The sequence below is a fragment of the Phodopus roborovskii genome, unplaced genomic scaffold, assembly GCF_943737965.1.
Source record: "Phodopus roborovskii unplaced genomic scaffold, PHOROB, whole genome shotgun sequence".
Taxonomy (NCBI): Eukaryota; Metazoa; Chordata; class Mammalia; order Rodentia; family Cricetidae; genus Phodopus; species Phodopus roborovskii.
The window spans coordinates 80,831-101,886 of record NW_026125227.1 but is presented as its reverse complement, the minus strand read 5'-3'; the positions used below and the strand labels follow the sequence as shown (position 1 = coordinate 101,886).

General features: G+C 38.3%; 1 protein-coding gene and 1 pseudogene across 1 annotated transcript in view; one reads left to right on the top strand and one right to left on the bottom strand.

Annotated features, from left to right (window-relative positions):
- LOC127227087 (USP6 N-terminal-like protein) overlaps window positions 1-21,056 on the top strand; it is a gene marked incomplete at its 3' end in the record, with an annotated part of 112,350 nt that overhangs the window by 24,369 nt on the left and 66,925 nt on the right.
- LOC127227092 (uncharacterized) lies at window positions 14,570-14,683 on the bottom strand (annotated as a pseudogene).

Sequence of the window (21,056 nt, the reverse complement as noted above, 5' to 3'; positions counted from 1 at the left end):
TGATGACCCCTGTGAAAGGGTGGTTTGACTTCCCAAGGGGTCATGACTCACGGGTTGAGAATCACTGACTTGGGAAAAATTCCGGGTACCATTTTGATGGTTTTTTTTTTTTTTTTTTACTCTCTCTGTAGTGGAATCCTTGTGTTTTGTACTTTCTGTGCTTACTTATCCCTGTATGGTTAGTGTTTCCCATGACAGTCTTCTAGGATAGAGACCCTAGTTTGCACCAAATGTTAGGATCACTTGAAGGAGTGTTTTTCAGATGCCTTGGTAGTATGTTTTGATGGTGATTTTCATTTTCAAATAAAAACTAATCCAGTAGGATGAAATAATGCAACTGAAATGTATGGAAAAATGAATCCTATATTTTTTCATCAAACATAATGTTTATTGAGAGGATAATGTACCATCTTTCTTTTCATTACTGTGGAAGGAAGAAATTGGAAGACAGCAAACTTTTCAGGGCTAACATGTTGCTTAGTGGTAAAGTACTTACTTCTTAGCCCTGGTTTGATTTTTGAGAGGGAGAGAGGGAAAGTTACTATTCAGCTTCTTTTCTAGAAGAGAGGTGCTAGGTATTTAATGCCTATTACCTGTTCAAAACTGTCCTAGGAGACAGGGCAATGATAGAAGGAATGGAATTTGATTTGTTTCTATCCAGTCTTCAAAGAGATTTACTAAAAAGGCCACAGTTTTGGTTTGAGATGTTTTGACCTATCAGAATGTGTCAACCTCTCACTCACTCCCACTTCCTACTCACCTCCCAGCTGGGGACCCAGCCCAGGGCCTTGTGCTAGGCAGTAGTCTACCACTGAGGTATATCTGCAACCCCTGAACTTTAATAGAAACATGTACACTAAAGCTAGCAAGTAGTTGAGGGAGTTACTTTGTTCTGCACTTTCTTTACAGGTATTTCCTGCTGTTGTAGGTTTAAAGTGTGCTGTTCTCTTTGTGTTGTGAATGATATATATGCACATCTTTTCCCTAGAAGAGGTGAACATTTTGCCCTGAACCCTAAAGCTACACATTTTTTCCAGAGAAGTCATGACGGCTGAGAAAGCAAGATTTTAATCATGTGGATCCATCGTGTACCTCAGTTGAAAAAATGAGAATATAAATAAGTCATTAGCTGTCTATCTGAAGGCAAAGGAACTGTCTCTGATTCTCCCCAGGATCTATTATCTTATGATGTTAAAAATATCAACATATTGAATAGGAAAAAAAAGAAAAGTAGGAAAGTTGGTGATACAGGAAAAGGGAATAGGTTTCTGTTGGGGAATCACTGTAATAAATATAATACTAGCAGGGCGGACCCATAAGTCTCTCCCTTGGTTACTATAGGTTCACTTTGAGAAGGGCTTCTGTGTGGTTAATGGAATGTGAAGCATAGGTATTAAGTATTCATTAAGCATTGCTGCAGTCATGCTGTTGAAGCCATTACATGGCAGAAGCAGTAGTTTTGCTTGTTTTGAATTCTCTGGCCCATGGCTCTTTGTTGAGACCAATGATTTGTGGACTCCTTGGGGGAATTTTGTGTGTATGTGAACTTAGACTTTTATTCACGTACTAAGAAGTCAGGTGTGTGTGAAGAGGAAGGGGAGGGAAGAGGAAAGAGAGGAAGGAAGGGAGAGGATATTTTAGGCTATTTTTGAGGCACTATATCTTTTATGCAAATCTGGGAGGTTGGAGTTAACAAGATAGATTTTTATTTTTATCACATTTTCTGATTCAAATATAAGGTTTTTGAGAAATTGGAAGACAGTATTAAAGCTTTTGACAGTACAGGGTATTTTGGTTTTACTTAAAAATTTGCACATAGCATCTGTGATATCATTTGAGAATTTATAGCATAGACTTGGGTTTTCTTGTCGTGGCTTTTGTGTGGAGTGTGTTTTGCTGTGCTTAGTGATTTACAGATTACACAGTTTGGTGCATGAATAGTGTATGCTTTGCACAGTAACACAGTTTGGGCTTTGTGGATGGCCTTTTAACATGGGCTGGAGTCCTCAGGAAGATAGAGCTGGCTCTCTTGTTTTCTGTTAACTGCTCCTGAGCGTCATTGTATCTAGGCAAAGCATTTATTTCTCGGAAGTTGAACTGTGTTCGTGCTTGAGCGTTCAGACAGCAGAAATGTGTTAAGCTCTTGATGATGAAACCTGTTGGATCTCTAGTGGAAGCAGCTGGAGCCTTTGGCTTTTTAACTAGCGATGATTCAAGTTTTGCAGATTGTAAAGGAGCTGGTGACACCATCAAGGCAGAAGGCAGCCACCGCGAAGGAAGGTAGGAGCATCCGCAGAGTGAACCACCGGAGCACTTGAAGGCACTTAGAGGCTTTGATAAGTATTAATTTAAAGAACAGCTATAAGCATTCTGTTTTCATGTGTGCTTTTACCTTCCTGCATTATTACAGTGTCTGAAAAGGACCAGGTAGTATGGCATGATTGTTAACATGCTCATTATTCCTATTTTAAGCCCCAAATGAGAAGCATATTATTTTATTAAAAGGTACAGAAACCAAGAGGGAGTTATTACACTCTGCTGTGACAGTGTTTTCATGTTGCAAAGATCCTTTTGCAGTAGGGATTTTGTTGGTAGGCAAATAATTGCTATAATCCTCTTAATCTTAAAATATAATCACTGCAGAATTAGAAGGGAGCAAGCTAGAAGTCTGCTTGTAATAGGGCAGAAGTAGGTGGTTCTTATTTCTGTGAATAGCTGATAAATAATAGTAATAAGTAAGAACTTGACCAGTGCTTGGTGAGTTTGTCTTTCTTAGTGAACAGTCACTTTTTTTTCCTGTTTAAAATTGTATGCTTCATCAGCACTGTTTTTATTGAAGCCAGTCATGTATTTGGAGCATATGCCTGAGACATATTGAAATACAGTAAACATACTTAAAATTGCTTTTCTGACTTACCTGTCTTAAAATGAGTGAATACAAATATGCTTAGAAGACATACATGTATATTTTTGCTTTTTTGAATGCTTGCAATAGTAAACCTCTAATGTGATAACTAGGGATGGATTTTCAGCATCCACAGGCCTTCAGCCAAGGTGATGACTGGCGCTTTCACTCCCTTAGTCTCTGGGTAAAATGTGGCAGCTAATAAATGTATGTGCCAACCTACACGCATGTGAACCCGCAGTGCTTCACTTGTATGTATTCTCTAGTAGAGCATTCTATTTTTTACAGACTTGGGTAATGCCTGTGTGCCTCAGATGCTACATGCAGATTTAAAAATACTTGTTTTATTATGGTATGGTCAGTATTTGAAAATAAAACATGAGATTCCAAATATCCCGAGTAAACAGATTTGAATCAGTGGTGTAAAGTGTGATAGGCAGCTCAGCCATATACAAAACAGTCGGACCGGAAAAAAAACTGTCTTTTTACTTATTTTATGGTAGAGCATGGTATTTAAATGATCAGAGTTGCATCTCATAAAGCAGAGAGGAGCAGTCATTGTTTGCTTTTGGATGGTGATGGGTTATTTATTTAGGGTACTTTATAATTATTTATGTCCTATTTTCTACTTTCTTTTTTCTTCCCCTTCTGAAATATACTACATTCTTCTCTAAATGGTAGGATTTTAATAAGCACTAAAAAATTCTTACTACATTTACTATTTCAGAAGGATATAATTAATGTACTCTCAATCTGTTTGAAAATGTCAGATTCATAATTTGACCTTTACAGTCAGAATTTTTTATTGGAATGTTTCTCCTGGTTTTTATGTTTTTAATTATAGTTACTTGGGATATACCTATGGCAGAGGATGATACTGGTTTTCTAAAATTTTTATAAATTTAAAAAATTTATTAAATTACTTTTGTATGTAAGTGTTTTGCTTGCATGTATCTCTATGTACCACGTGTATACCTAGTGCCTGAGGAGGTGTGAGGCTCCAGGTGGGTGCTGGAAATCAGATCCAGTCCTTTGCAAGAACAAGTGCTTTTAACTGTGGAGCCAGCTCTCCACCCTGATATTGTTTTCCTTGTCTTTGAAAGTATGTCTTTGTATCTATTAAGTGCCAGGAAATACTATATGAGTATAGAAAGGATATTGGTGGGGGCGGAAAGATGGTTCAGAGGTTAAGAGCACTGGCTACTCTTCCAGAGGACCTGAGTTCAATTCCCAGCAACCACATTGTGACTCACAACCATCTATAATGACATCTGGTGCCCTCTTCTGTGTTCTCTCTTCTGGTGTGCAGGCATACATGGATCAGAATATTGTATACACAATAAATAAGTAAGCCTTTAAACAAAGGAAAGAACATTGCCAAAAGATATGGCATATTAAGGTGATGGTGTGTCTTTTTTATTATTTTTTAAATCTTTATTTTTTAATTTAAAATTAAAACAAGTTTATTTTACATATGAGTCCCAGTTTTCACACCCTCCCATCCTCCCTGTTCTCCCAACCAATCCCCATCCCATCCCCTTTCTGCTCCCCAGAGAGGGTGAGGCCTTCTATGGGGAGTCTTCAAAGTCTGCATATCATTTGGAGCAGGGCCTAGGCCTTCTATGTGAAATGGACTCCAAAAGTCCATTTGTGTACTAGGGATAAACACTGATCCATTACCTGAGGCCCCATAGACTGCATAGTCTTCCTAACTAACACCTACATTCGGGGAGTCTGGGATTGTCCTTTGCTGGTTTCCCAGGTATCAGACTGGAGTTTACGAGCTCCCCCTTGTTCAGGTCAGCAGTTTCTGTGGGTTTGTCCAGCCTGTCTTGACCCCTTTGCTCATCACTCCTCCCTCTCTGCAATTGGATTCCAGGAGTTCAGCTCAGTGTTTACCTGTGGGTGTCTGCTTCTGCTTTCATTAGCTACTGAATGAACGCTCTAGGATGGCATTTAAGGTAGTCATCAATCTCATTATTGGGGAAGGGCATTTAAGGTAGCCTTTCCACTATTGCTTAGATTGTTAGTTGGGGGTCATCCTTGTAGATCTCTGGACATTTCCCTAGTGTAAAATTTCTCTTAAAGCCTATAATGGTTCCCTCTATTATGGTATCTCATTTCTTGCTCTCCTCTATTCTTTACCTGACTCAACTTTCCTGCTCCCTCATGCCCACCTCTCCCCACCCCTTCCTCCTAACCCCCTCTTGCCTACCCTCATGCTCCCAATTTGCTTGGGAGATCCTGTCCCTTTCCCCTTCTCCAGGGGACCATGTATGTCTCTCTTAAGGTCCTCCTTGCTTCCTAGCTTTTCTGGTGGTGTGAATTGTAGGCTGATAATCCTTTGCTCTATGTCTAAATCTATATATGAGTGAGTACATACCGTGTTTGCCTTTTTGTGACTGGGTTACCTCACTCAGGATGGTTTCTTCTAGTTCCATCCATTAGTCTGCAATTTTCAATATTCCATTGGTTTGTTTTTTTTCCCCCCACTGAGTAGTACTCTATGTGTAAATGTTCCACGTTTGCTCCATCCATTCTTCAGTTGAGGGGCATTTAAGTTGCTTCCAGGTTCTGGCTATTACAAATAATGCTGCTATGAACATAGTTGAACAGATGTCCTTGTTGTATGAATGTGCATCTTTTGGGTATATGCCTGAGAGTGGAATTCCTGGATCTTGAGATAGACTGATTCCCATTTTACTGAGGAACTGCCATACTGATTTCCAAAGTGGCTGTAGGAGTTTGCACTCCCACCAGCAGTGGAGGAGTGCACCCCTTTCTCCATGTCCTCTCCAGCATAAACTGTCTTTGGTGTTTTTGATTTTAGCCATTCTGACAGGAGTAAGATGATATCTCAGAGTTGTTTTGATTTGCATTTCCCTGAAGGCTAAGGATGTTGAGTACTTTCTTAAGTGTCTTTCAGCCATTTTGGATTCCTCTGTTGAGAATTCCCTAATAAGTTCTGGACCCTATTTTTTAATTGGATTATTTGGTGTTTTGATAACTAGCTTCTTGAGTTCTTTGTATATTTTGGAAATCAGCCCTCTGTCAGAATGGGGTTTTCCCATTCTATGGGCTACTGTTTTGCCTTGTTGACTATATCCTTTTCTTTGCAATTTTAAATTCAGGAGGCCCCATTTATTAATTGTTGATTTCAGTGTCTGTGCTATTGGTGTTATGTTCAGGAAGCAGTCTCCTGTACCCTTTCATTCACTTTCTCTTCTAAGAGGTTCATTGTGGCTAGATTTATGTTGAGATCTTTGATTCATTTGGACTTAAGTTTTGTCCATGGAGATAGATAAGGATTTATCTGCAGACTTCTACGCACCATCATCCAGTTGTGCCAACACCATTTGTTGAAGATGCTTTCCTCCTTCCATTGTATAATTTTAACTGTTTTGTCAAAAATCAGGTGTTCATAGGTGTGTGTCTTTATTAGGGTTTTCACTTTGATTCCATTGTTCTTCCTGTTTGTTTTGCACCAATACCAAGCTGTTTTAAGAACCATAGCTCTATTATAGAGCTTGAAGTCAGGGATGGTGATGCCTCTGGAAGTTCTGTTCCTTTATTGTACAGGGGGTTGTTTTGGCTATCTTGGGTCTTTTGCTTTTTCCATATAAAGTTAAGGATTGTTCTTCCAAGGTCTGTGAAGGATTGTGCTGGGATTTTGATGGGGATTGCATTGAATCTGTAGATTGCTTTTGGCAAGATTACCATTTTTACTATGTTGATTCTACCTGTCCAAGAACGTGGGAGATCTTTCCATTTTTGGGTATGTTCTTTAATTTCTTTAAAGACACAAAGTTCTTATTATATAGGTCTTTCATTTGTTTGGTTAGCATTACCCCAAGCTATTTTATGTTGTTTGTGGCTATTGTAAAGGGTGGTGTTTCTCTGATTTCTTTCTCAGCCCCTTTATCGTCTGTATAAAGTAGGGCTACTGATTTTTTTATTTAGTTAATCTTGTAGCCTGCTACTTTGCTGAAGGTGTTTATCAGCTGTAGGAGTTCCCTGGTAGAGTTTTTCAGGTAACTTATGTAAACTATCATATCATCTGCAAATAGTGACAGTTTGACTTCTTCCTTTTCAATTTGTATCTCCTTGATCTTTTGTTGTCTTATTGCTTGCTCTACCTAGAACTTCAAGCACAATATTGAAGAGATATGGAGAGAGTCGACAGCCTTGTCTTCCTGATTTTAGATGAATTGCATTGAGTTTCTCTCCATTTAGTTTGATGTTGACTGTTGATTTTTCTATATATTGCTTTTATTATGTTTAGGTATGTTCCTGATGGTATGCCTTTTGCTCTCAGATTTTAAATTTGGTTCAGGTAGGAATTTCTATAACTGGCAAAACGAAGGAAGTTTATGCAGAGATTTTCTTCTGAGAAGCCCTTTTAGACCTTTTCTGTGTTAATTGTGTCATTAACATTCATTACTTTTATTACTTTGCAAAATACTGCTGTATTTTTCTGATTTTAAAAGAAATGGTTATTTTTAAAGACTTATTTTTGATTATTTTTAAAAGTGTGTGTGTGTGTGTGTGTGTGTGTGCGCGCGCGCGCGTGCGCGCATGGATTTGTGCACATGAGTGAATGTAAGGTGCTGTGGAGGCAATAAAAGGGCATCAGATCACCTAGAACTGCGGTTACAAGACAGATGTGAGCTGCTGGACGTGGGTGCTGGAATCTGAATTGTGGTCCTCTGTAAAAGCAGTGTACATGCTTAACCAGCTCTCTAGCCAGCCAGTTTTTAAATAGTACAGTTTTTAAATAGTACAGAAAAGCAGTATCATGTAGAGCAGTGATGCTCAATCTTCCCTATGTGTGACCCTTTCATACAGTCCCTCATGTTGTGCTGATGCCCTCAACCAAAAAATCATTTTCATTGACTCTTCATAGCTGTAATTTGCTACTGTTATGAATTAGAAGTATCTGATATGTGACCCCTGTGAAAGAGTTGTTGGAACCACAAAGGGTTCGCAACCCACAAGTTGAGAACCAATGCTGTAGTTAACTATATAAAACACTTATAATAAGAGTTTAAAGTACAGTGGAGAGATGCCTCTGTGTGTGTGTGTGTGTGTGTGTGTGTGTGTGTGCGCGTATGCTTGCGTGTGTATGTGTGTGTTTTAAAAAAACTTTAACACTTCTTTTCATGTAATATAAATGTGGACAATATAGAGCAAATGTAGCATTTTAAAATTGTTTTTACATTAACATTAGTAAATAAGATAGAAAAATGGGTTTGTGAAAACAGTGTACTAGAATTTCAAAGTTGAAGATGAAATAATTATGGTAAATGGCTTATGAAGTTTTCAGAGTGAGTTTTCTTTGGTACAGGATTGTAAACAAATTTGTAGGATCCTAGTGAGTGGTTAAGATTGTCTTGGGCAAAGAGGAGAGTTCGCAATTCACTGTCTAGTGAGATTGCCATTGTTAGGATGGTCTTGTCTGAGAGGTCCTTTTAGTCAGAGTAACCTAAAGGGCATGTGAAATAGAGATGGAAGGGATGAGTGATAACCTTGTTCAAATAAACCATCACAGTTTCCTCTGAGGTTGCCTTAGCTTGTGTCTGTGTCTAGGGCCATTCTCAGCAAAGTTAGTAGAATACTTGCTGTTAAGAAGACTGAATAGTCAAACCCACAGTCTCTTCAGTGTGCAATAAACATGAAAATGACTGACTGCTGGGACTGTGGTTGTTCAGGTGGTTGCTTTCTCTTTAAAAACCTCATGTTTCTTTGCTTAAACATTTTGAGAATAGTACATTGAACAGTGGTACGCCAAATGTGATTGATTCTGAATTCAGACTCTTAATTTTCTTCCCAAAGAACATGTATGTAAAATTTTAACATGAAAGTTTATACAGGTTTTTTAAGGAAGCAAGGCGGAGTGTAGCAGTTCTACTATGATCTCTGCTTCAGTTCCTGCACTGAGTTCCTGTACTAAGTTCCTACTTTGGCTTCTTTTAATGATGGACCTCTAAGCCAAATAAACCTTTATCGCCCAAGTTGCATTTGGTTAGCGTTTTATCACAGTAACAGAAAGCAAAGTAGGACACAGGCTAAATATATTTATCTCTGCAAACATCAATTCTTTGTGATGAAAACTTTTGTTGATGCTAGAAACCCTTCCCCCCACACAGCTTTCACGTTAAAGGGAATAAGAGTTTATTCTGAAGCCATTTTTATTAAACATTGGGAACAGAGATCTACCACACCTTCCATGTTCTAAGGTGGAAGTCGTTTCATGAAGTTTTATAGTTTTACAGAACAAAGAAAGTCATATATCAAGGCAAGTTAAAAGTACTTGGTGGGCATATCAAAGAGGTGGGAGAAGTTTTTATGTAAGTCCTCAATGCTATTTGATGACATTCTTAGCTTTTGTAATCCTTTTGAGATGTGTTGTACTGCTTTGCTGTCGCCTTCTTTTACCTGGAATGTGAATGCAAGTCCTCTAGTAGCAGTAGCCATCATGTAACCACGGGACAAAAGCAGTACAATACAAGGGAAATACAGAAGTTGGGACTTCTGTGTCACCAATGACATTGAGACACATGTATAAACCCTGACTTTTATCATCAGATAAATCCTAAGTGCTGAATCCGCTGTGATAAAGATTTAAAACTAAGAAGTAAAAAAGAGTACAGCTTTATTTTTTGTGACACTGACATTTTTAGTAAGGGAAAACACAAATAGGACCATTGTAATGTGGTGGGAATATTGGTAACCTGTGATCTTGTTTTGCTATCATGACTTCGTGTGAGTCCGTGAGTATCTGTTTCCTAAGATTTTATATAGCTCTTAACATTGTACTCTACTTTGTTTCTGCAAGTCATTTTTGCTTGTTTTTATAGTAACCCTTTGGGCGAGCTAGCAATCCCTAATGTTCTTTTGACTGTTTAATTTTTTTCATAACACAGATGCATATGTAGTGAAATAAATATTTCCTAGTTGTCTTAGAAAGTCAGGATTCGGATGTATATATGAATCACTTTTGGGGATTTTCACAGTTTATTGCTGAGTTGATACATAGTGTGAGAGATTGCTAATCAGGAAAGGCAATGTTGGAGGGTTGTTTGAGAGCACAAACTCCAAACAGACAGATGGGGACTCTCAGTCCTGGATTTGCTCATATGTTGGCTGTATGCATTGGATTCTGAACAGTAGGGGTGACACTGGTGACTGCTTGACAAGGTTGTTGTGAGCTCTGAATGGAATGTGATACATTGGCTTGACACTTGGTAAGGATGACGTGTGAATTGCTGTTAGCATTTTATTGAGCTTGGTATTACCGCTTCACTGTTGGGTATATTGTGCCCTCAGTTCTTTGGTGGCAGGTTGGTGTTTATGTCATGGACGATGTACACAGCCTTGCGGTCAGTGGTTAGATGCAGATGTGGTGGTTTGAATAGGAACGACTCCCATAGACCCCTGTTTCACTGGTTAGGGAGTGGCATTAAGAAGTGTGGCCGTGTTGTACGGGGTGTGGGGGTGTGCTTTGGTGTTTGAAATGCCTAAGTCAGGAGAATCAGTGGCTCTCTCCTTCCTGATGCCCAGGGATCCAGATGTAGAACTCTCAGCTACCCCTCCCTCACATTGTCTGCGTGTGTGCCACCATGCTTCCTGCAGTGACAATAATGGACTAAACTGTAAGCCAACCCCAGTTAAATGCTTTCTTTTATAAGAGTTGCCATGGTTATGATGTCTCTTCACAGCTATAGAACACTGCCTGAGACAGTGCCCATTTACTTGTATTTTGAAAACTCAAGGCAAAATGATTTGTCCGTAAATTTAGGAATGTAACATTTGAAGTCAGCATTTTTTTTTAGGCGTAGTATATTGATAGAAAGTGTTTTTTATCAAGACTGTATTCAGGACATATATTTAGTTCAGATTACATGACCTTTTCTTTTCCTCCAAAAAAAAAAAAAAAAAAAAGGTTATCTCAGGGTAAATGAGCCCTTTTATTAGTTCATTGGTTCATGTGTCATTTTGTAGACATGGTAGGGAAAGCTTTGAAGGGGGGACAACATTTGAAATAAAGGAGTAAGTTTTCAGTCAATCACAGCTTGAAACTCTTAACTTATTGAAAGGTTACCTTTGAATTGATTACATGCTTAAAACGGAGTGTGGTGGACTACCTGGAAGACTTCCCTCTCTCTAGGTGGTCTGCAGCAGCAGTGCTGGGTAGTGATGAGAATTTTCCACACAGTGGCTACTAGCCACCTGTGGCTATTTGAATAATTAAAATTAATAAGACATATTTGCCCAAGGTAAGTACAGGTTCAGTAGCCACAGTGAATTCAGACGGCAGTGTGTAGATTCTGTTCCCAGCTGCTTACCTGGGTTTGCCTTTGAGTTTAGTTTTTACTAGATCCTGTGCCCTTGGGAAGGTTACTCAGTTCCTTGCTATGCCTTAATTTCTTCATAGTATAAAAGGGGAGAGGTGTTCTTTTCTTTGTCTATTTGCTTATTTATTTATTTGAGGTGGGGTTTCACCGTGTAGCCCTTGCTGCCCTGGCACTCGCTCTGTAGACCAGGCTGGCCTGAAACTCACAGAGATGCGCCTGCCTCTGCCTCCAGAGTGCTGGGATTGAAGGCATGCGCCAATGCTGCCACCACCCAGCAGAGTAGATGTTCTTATAAGGGTGTTAATTGTGGAGAAAGTGAGTCAGTGTTTGTAAAGTGTTTAGACCAGCTCCTGACAAGTGCTAAAAACATCTTCGTTAAATAAACAAGTGTTCATTAAGTAATCAACATTCAGATTTCTGGTATTTTATATATGGTTTGGTAATCTTTCTATTCTTTCTCTATTTTCTGTTGACTTTTTAAAAGAAAAACTAAATGTATTTTATTTGTTTTTTTTTATTTATTGATTTATCTTGCACATTCCAATCCCAGTTCCACCTGCCTCCTCACTTCCCCCCTGCTCCTCAGAGAGGGTAAGGCCTCCCTAGGAAGTCTATTAAGTCTGTCCCATCATCTCATTGAGGCAGGATCAAGGCACAACCTCCCTGCCACCCCGTGTCTAGGCTGGGCAAGGTATCTCTCCATATAGCATGGGCTCCACTAACTCAGTTTGTGCATTAGAGTTAGATCTTGAACCCACTGCCAGTGGCCTCATATATTGTCCCAGCCACACCATTGTCATCTGCATTCAGGGGGTCTACTTCAGTCTTATGCAGGTTCCCCATTTGTCAGACCTGAGGCAGTGATCTCTCACCAGCTCAGGTCAGCTGATTCTTGGGTTTCCCCATTATGGTCTTGACTCCTTTATTAATATTGTTAAGTATTTTTTTTTTGTTTTTGCATTTCTGCCCACCCTGTAAGCATTTAATATGCACATTGAAGCTTCTGGACAGAGCAGCGTCTTTGTCAGCCTGTGCCTTGCAGTTGCTGACTTTCTACTATCCTCATCTAATCTGTTAACCCTGTTTCAGCTCACACTGCCTTTGTTTAAAACTATTTAATGCTGATGATTTCCCTCTTTAGATGGTGTGTAAACTCTCTTAGAATGTGCATCTCACTTTGCACGTGGTAATGTTCAGGATGTGTTTGTTGAACAGAAGAACCATTTGGTTTTGAAAGGTAACTAGTATTTCTATTAATATCAGAACTATATTTGTTCAAGTAATCTCTGAAGTGACAGGAACCCCAAACCCATTCCACCATCTGTGACGGCAGTCTGAAATGTGCTCCGAGAGTGTCTCTGCTTCTGTCCATGTGGCTCTGTGGAGAGGAACATGATCATTTCTGTTTCACTACTCTGTAATACCATGACATGCAAATCACTGTTGTCGGCACCTTTTGGATGACAGTTTAATACAGGATTCTGGGCCTGGCTTCTCAATTCTTTAAATTATCTCCTGTGTTTGTTCTGATTGTACTCAAATACTTATCACAGAGGACAACATAGTCAATATCAAAATGAAAGAATGCAACTTAACGTAACAAGCAAGGTTTGATTTAGAGTTGTTTAATCCACGTGGGGAAAAAGCCCCATAAAACTAACTTGTATGGTGATGTCTGCCTGTGGTGTATGATCCAGCAATCCACTTATTAGTATAAAAGTATATAACAGTGTTGATGGTTGCATTGAGATAGCTCGTATGATTGTATATGCTACCTTACATCATGCTGGTGAAGAATGAATTGTTACAAAACTGCAGATACTCATCAGATGTATGACTTTTCGTATGAAGACACTGAGACACTGTCATGGTGGGTGGAGTAGGAAATATTTGGGCACGGAAGAGCAGAGCTATCCATTTGGAACGAGTCGCTTTTGATTATGTGGCTACACACTACCTCATAGAATGTATATTTATAATTTTTTTTTTAAGTACTCTTTATTACTTAGCCATGACCTTGATGAGTTTTGAAGAATGCAGTGGTCCATGCCTGAGCTTGCCTGGTGTTCACTTCGCTATAGTTTATCATCCTTGGTGAATGCACATACAAATAACAGATAATTGGTAAATGTAATCAGTTGCATCAGTACTGAGAGCATTCAATTCTTAGTATTACTTTATTACTGAAGCGGACTGCCCAGTAGATATTATGAACATTCTCCAGAGAGTAATTTGGGTTGCAGTGAGTTATTTTATTTAGATTGGTTCTTGGAATTAAATGTTTGTTTGTACTGCTATCATAATGTAATTTAAATGTCATTTAAACGTACTGAAGTATCCTCATTCAAGTAACTTGTGACTCTTTGAAAATGGGTTGCTTGAGTATTGTTTCTCTCCCATTTGGCAGACACCAGATGCAGTGATTAATAAAGGTCATTATGCTACTTAGTCATAGAGAGCTTTAATGATGATTACCTGAACATCTGCTGGCTTTACTGCTGCTACTAGAAACATTAACAGATTATACATGCTGGCTCTCAAAAGTGTGGCTCAGACTAATGAAAGTATTCCTTAAGAATGTTTGAATATTCCTTGAAGTTTTAAATAATTTTCTGAAGGCCCTTATCTTTCTGTAAAGTGCACAATCCAAAATGTCAATGGAGCAGTGTTTTGGAGTGGTGGCACTTCCTGCTTCTGGTTTCTCTCTCATTGGCTGGGTGTGTATGTCCGCACACCTGGTGGGCAGCTATGTTCTCCTGTATGTTGATGATCACGAGAAACCTGAATTTGGAAATGGGAGGTTTGGAGTATAACTGAAGAAAGGAAAGGAAGGGTAACCAGTTCCAGTGTACAGCAGTTCTGTTTGTGGACTGAGACAACCAAGTGCACATTGGACAGGTGCAGCAACTGGGCTAGAGAACAAGTGCACATGGCTGCTAACTCCTGGGAAGATGCAAGTCTTGAGTGGATGAAAAGTGTATAAGGGAAGCAGCTACTTCCTCCTAAACCGGCCACCTTCACCACGTGACCACCATGCAAGCTGTCAGGGAAACTGCTTCTTTTTAAAACCTTGTAGCATTTTTGGGTTCTTATTAGCAGAGAAGTTGTGTGAATATTGGATAGGAACCTGAAGTGTTTGACAGTTCAGATACATGCTAATGAACTGTCATTTGCTTGACACCAGCCTACCATGTGGATTCTGGGGACCGAGTTCAGGTCTTCAGGCTTAGTGGCAAGCACCTTTACTTGATGAGCCATTTCCCTGGCTCCAGTGTGATTTCTTTTTTATTTTATTTTTATTTTCTTTGTTTTTAATGATGAATACTTTATTAGTTTACATGTCATTCTTGGGCAGGTGCCATGCTAATTTTAATTTTCTCTGTATCATCCCACTTTTAGTAATGTGCTGCCAGAGTGATCACCAGCATGACTTATTTATTTATTTATTTATTTGTCTATTTTGTTTTTTCGAAACAGGGTTTCTCTGTGGCTTTGGAGGCTGTCTTGGAACTAGCTCTTGTAGACCAGGCTGGTCTTCAACTCACACAGATCTGCCTGCCTCTGCCTCCCAAGTGCTGGGATTAAAGGTGTGCACCACCACCTCCAGCCCACCAGTATGACTTTAAAAATATTATTTTTTTTATCATTTTTAATTATGTAGATCTGTGGGTTCATGTAGGTATGTACATATGAGTTGAGTGCACATGCCTCCAGAGGCCTGAGGTATCAGACACCCAAAAGCTGTAGTTATAGCTGTTATGAGCTGCCTGATGTGGTGCTGGGATCCAAACTTGGTCCTTTGGGAGAACTGCAAGTATTCCTAACTGCTGAGTCTGCTCTCTAGTCCTGTGATTATTATTATTTTTTTAATGCATGAAGCACAACTTTTTAAAAAAGTATTTTGTCTCACATGTATGAGTGTTTTATGTATGTCTGTGCCCCACATGTGTGCTCATTGCCAGAAGAGGTCAGAAGAGGGCTTTGGATACCTGGAACTGTAGTTAATGATTGTGCACTCCGTGTTGGTGCTAAGACTTGGACTTGGGTCTTTTGGAAGAGCAGCCAGTGCTCTTACCCACTGAACCATCTCTCCAGCCGCTATTTTAAGAATTCTTGATGAAATTACTTGAGATTTTATATTAGCTTCTTTATCTTATAGAGTATAACTTTTTTTCCTAGACTATATTCACCGTAGATTTAGTTTAAGTGTTTTTTTGTTTTTTTGTTTTTTTTGATAGGGTTTCGCTGTATAATGGTCCTGGCTGTCCTGGACTTGATTTGTAGACCAAGCTGGCCTTGAACTCACTGAGATCCACTTTCCAAGTCCTGGGATTAAGGCTTGAGCCACCACTGCCTGGCAGTTTTTATTTCTATACTTAAAACTTTTTTTTTTTTTTAACTTAAAAAAAGAATTTGTTATGTTTTAAATTATGTGTATGTATCTGTGTGGGTATATATACTTTAGGTGCAGTTGCCCAAGAAGGCCATAGGTATCAGAACACAGTAGAGCCAGAGTTACATGTGATTGTGAGCTGGCCAATGTTTTTAAGTAGTGACCCTTATTGCTATTCAAAAACCGACTTTTTACTTTTAGAAACTTTTCCTCCTTCCTTCTTTGTTGGCCTTCAGGTCTCTGCTTCTGTTATTTGAGACAACTTGGTAAGTGAAGTGTTGCTTAATTTAGGAATCTTGAAAACAAACAAGCAACAAAAACAGTTAACCCAGTGTCTTCCTCTTTTAGAGACAGTTGCTGTGATGGTAAGGGAAGGGGGCAAGTTATATATGAAGAAAGCCTCTGTATATTAAGTAGTTATGTCTTTTCTTTGTTCCTCAGTGGTTAGAAGATTCTTGGCTATGTTGAGAAGATGCTAATGAACCTTGCTGAATCTAGGTTTAAAATGAAAATTACTGTAATTATTGAGTTTAAAAATGTCCTTAAGCTATGTACTTTTTTTTATGGCATTTAAAAAATCTGAATTCTCTTTTGTTTGTTTTGAGACAGGTCTATGCAACAATCTTGCTCTACCGAGCAGGTTGGCCCTGAATTAAAATAATGATAATGATAATAATAATAATAATATCAACAACAATAACAATGTGCCTACTTTGTACTGAGTTGAAAGGCTGGCACTCATGTCCAGTCTGAGATTCTAATTCTTTTGCTTAGAGTAAGAAGTAGACATTGTTATTTGGGTCAGTAAGTGTTGCCTTTAACTTAAATATACTGAAGCATTAATACTTTTAATCTGTAATTTCTAGAAACTCCTCTAACTCAGTTTGTGTGTTATAGTGTGTGTGTCATAAACAGAGTCTATCTATATTGGTATATATACGAACATGTACATATATGCACATACACATATACACGTGTACACAGCCTGTAGTTTTAGACAGAAAACCATTACTTGGACTTTCAATTTTAGAAAATTTTAACAGTCTTAATGGCTAACATTGCTTTTCTGATTTTTTTCCCTAAAGTGTTTTTTTTTAATTAAATTGTGTTAGAATTTGAACTAGGTATGTCATCAAGATAATTATGCAATATCTAATATTAGGCAAAATAAGTTATGCTTAAATGTAGACACTGTACTTTGAATTTGAACACTTGACAAAAAACTAGGAAAGCAGTTCTCATGTTTGCCCTTCTTTTGTAGTAGAGGAAAGTGAATCTGTTTGAGATTTTCAAATACAGCTTAAGTATGATATTTTCAATTTGACTAGGATTAAATGACAGGGTTTGTTTATAGCATGTTAGCTGAAGGAAGTCAGTGTGGTGACCCCATAGGAGCAGAAGTTGTTGGAGGAAGAGGCACATTGGGTTTTGATTTTGAGCTGCATGGCTGGAGATGAGTAGCATGCAGCGACCACAGGGCCAGACTGTCAAGCACTGTTTTGACATGTTGGGATTTATATTACAAGTGTCCAGGTTCAGACACCCAGGGATCTACAAGGAATGAGCTTTCAGGGTGTGCCCTTCCATTACTGTGTATCTTTTCCTTAAATTTGGAGGGATGTTCTTAAAATTAGTTGAAATATTAAGTTGCTAGTAATTTTCTTTCAGTATTTTAAGGTTGTTACGCCACTGTCTTTTTTCATACTTTTTGTTTAGGAATTTTATTCCTACTTATCTAAAGATTATTTGGCCTCTTCTCTGAGTGCTTTTTAAGATTTCTTCTTTGGGGATGAGAAGGGGGGTGGGGAGGCAAGGAAAGGGGAAGGAGGGGGAACTGGTGGGGTTGGTACGTAATATGAAAAATTTTTAAATAAAAAAGATTTCTGTTTGGCCCTTTAATTTTTGCAAGTTTTCCTCCAGAGTGCCTGTAGTTCTTAATATTAATGGTAGTTGATATTTGTTTTGTTCTCTGAGCTTTTTATGACTTCTTCAAAAACTGTATCTTCACTGTTTCCTATTTCTGGGGCTCTACTAATAAGCATACTAAACTATTTCCTTGAGTCTTAATGTCACCTGTGCCCTTGTAACCTTGTCCTTTTTTCATCTTCTTCCAATGTATATTGGAAGATTTGTCTAAAGAGCGGATCTTCTCTTCAGTTGTTTCTAATTTGGTGTCAAATTGAGTTTTTAATTTCATTGATTGTATTGAATCTTGTTTCTTGAAAAAATAACTTATCTGGTGTCAGCCCCTCCCATTTCCTTTCTATCCTTTTCTCTCATTCCCATCCTCCTCCATTGATTGACAGACATCATGTATTTGTGCTACTCTGTGAGCAATCTAATACTAATTACTAGAATTGAGTAATGAGTGAATGGAGGTGTAGTCTCTTGACATTAGTTTTATGAGTGAATGTTATTTCCAGTATTCTTGTCCAAATTACATTTCCTTTAGTTTCATACAAGGAGAAATTCAAGTTAGTTACCGAAATGTTATTCCAAAGTCTTAGATTCAAGTGATGGTTATTATTGGCAAGCTATGTATGGCACACACACAGCATGATCTCAGGAGGTTATACTTGGCAATTGTACTGAAGTCAACAAATGTTTGAATATGGTTGTGGGCTTATATAATAGTGAGACAAATAAAAAAAATGCAAAAGATGACTGAAAAGAGTACAAAGAAATTAGTGAGAAATTTTGTGTACAGGTGTGAAGGGGAAAATTGTTAAAAGGACGCTAAACTTGTGAGTTTAAAGCTTGGGATGCTAATGCTATTGGTGGAATAGGTATATGTTTGGTATTTATGAATTTTCTGCATGTAAATTGTGTTACCCCACAAAGTTTGCTCAATCTTATTCTTATCCAAAAAAAGTATTAGTTGACCTCACCCAAACATGAGGTGCAGCCAGTTATATGGGATGTAAAATTCCATAGCACCCTTAACCATAGGTGGTATTATAAGGATTAGTCTTTAAATCATATAGTGTTGATACATGTGGCAAAACTGTGACCACACTAAGAACAGGAATTCAGCATACAGCAGCATTATTTTTGTGTTTTGAAGAGGGTTAAGATTGACATCACAGGATTTATGGTAGTGTCTCTTTATAGTTTTGAGCCATACATTTAAGGCTGACTCATTCTGACTCACTTGTTTAAATTCACTGTCATTCAAAAACTCTTTCATTCTGTTCCCCCTGCCCCAGGTTTTATTTCTCCCCAGTGAATAGAATCATTGTAGAATGTCTCACATTGCTGAACATAGTCTTTGTTTTTTGTTTTTTTTTTTTTTAAATTGCTGTGTATATGTCATGCTTCTAAGCACATTAAAAGCTGTTACACATAGTGTCTTGCATTTTGCTCTTTAGTCATGGCAGGAAGTATAGTCTAGTGAGAGCTAGTAGTGTGTGTGAGAATAGTGAGACAGCAGACTACTGTTACTCTCAAGAGAGACAAGAGACTCCTGTTAGTTGAATGAACATGTAAGCACTGCATTATTTAGTAAAAAATGTATGTCCCTTACATAAGGAATGTACTAAATTTAATTGCAGCTAATTAGTGTCTATTCTGGGAAGTACAGTCAGACTGAGTATATCAGTTTTGTAAAATAATCATGCAGAAACAGCTATTTCAAAGAAAATTTGATTCCATACAATTTCAGGAAAGGAATGTAATGGGATCTGGGTTAAGATCCTGGGTCCATAAGCCTAAATAGTCTGCTGTACAGAGCAGTGACATTGTTAGGCTGCTGATTGACACTTAATGCATTAAGTGGCTAGGACTTTTCATCAGAGGGGCCAGAATCTGACTCCTTAGGACCATTAACCTTTCAAGTCTGCTTTTGCATGCTTGCTGTGGTAACTGTGTCTCCAGGTTGTGATTAGTCATTCTGTAACTTTTGGAGCACTGATTAGGTAGGTGTCAGGGTACTGTTCCAGGCACTGGGTAGACTAGCAAATAAAATGCTACACACCAAGCAGTGAGTCTAGAAGAAGAGTTTGGAAACAAGCAGCACACAAAGTGATGGTGAAGTCAGACATTTCCCCCATGGAAGTGGCTGTTAGGTTGAAATTGGAAAAGTGGTAGGAGTTAGCTGTAGTGAATTTCACAAGGAACAGAAGGTGACTGGCTCCTGGGCAGAAGTGAAATCTCCTTATGGAGTAACTAAAACCTTGAGGAAGCAAATGGCCTCCAAAGTCCATTCCACAAGCTTTGCAGTGGAAAGCAGGTCCTGTTTGGAAGGCTGTGGGTTGCACACAGCTGGCCAGTGAGCACTTTTTGTACTGCTCATCTTTATTTAGTTCTTTGCATTTATAACAATCTAGAAGTGGCAGATTAGAAGATAAATTCTCGAAAATATGAAGTTTGGGTATAATAAAGCAAAATTTAAAACGCTCAGTGATTGTCAGAGATTTTTTTCATGTTGATTGCTGTATAATTTATATAAAATAAGATCCATCCATTTGAAGTACAGCTTGATGAATTTTGGTAATTTTATATAGTCACATAATCACTGTCACTTCCTGATACAGAAAAATTCCATCAAGAAGCCTAAACATTCTTGTTTTCTTGTGCAGTGTGTTCTGACAGCCTGAGGCACCCACTGCTGCATTTTCTGACATTGTAATTCTGTGTTCTCTAGAGTTTCATATAAATGGGTTTACACAGTGTGAGGTCTTTGGGTTTGAAATTGGTGTCAATCTATGCTACTGGTAGTTCTCTTCTTTTTTGCTGAACAGCTTCCAAAGTATAAATTGGCCACAATTTGCTGACCTGTTCACCAGCTGACATTGAGATTGTTCCTAGTTTTGGACTGTGAATGAATGTTCACACAATCTTTATAAATATGTGTTTTCATTTCTTTGGGATAAGTACTTGGCAGTGAGATGCTGGGGAATGTGGCACAGTTTACCTTTAGCATTTACAATTCCTCTCTTTAATGTGTCTGCATCATTTTGTCTTCTCATATTGTCTGAGAGTTCTAGATGCTCCTCATTGTTGCCACCTGGTTCTGTCATTCCTTTGATTTTATTTACAGTAGTTTCTCATTGTAGTTTGATTTGCCTCTCTCTGATGATGAATGATACTGTCTTTGAATATTTCTTGGCTGTTTACATACCTTCTTTTGTGATGTGTCTGTTCAAATACATTTTGCCTATTTAAAAAACCCAACCTGTTATCTTTTTATATATGGAGTTGTAAAAAGTTTTTATATATCCTGAGTAGAAATCAGCTCTTTATCAGATGGCATATGTCTTACAATGTCATCTTCTAGTGTTTGGTTTGCGTTTCATTTTTTAATAGTATTTCTAGCAGAATAGGAGTTTTAGTATTTTAGAAGGATTTTTTTATGTTTGTGAGTGCTTTGCACACACACACACACACACACACACACACACACACA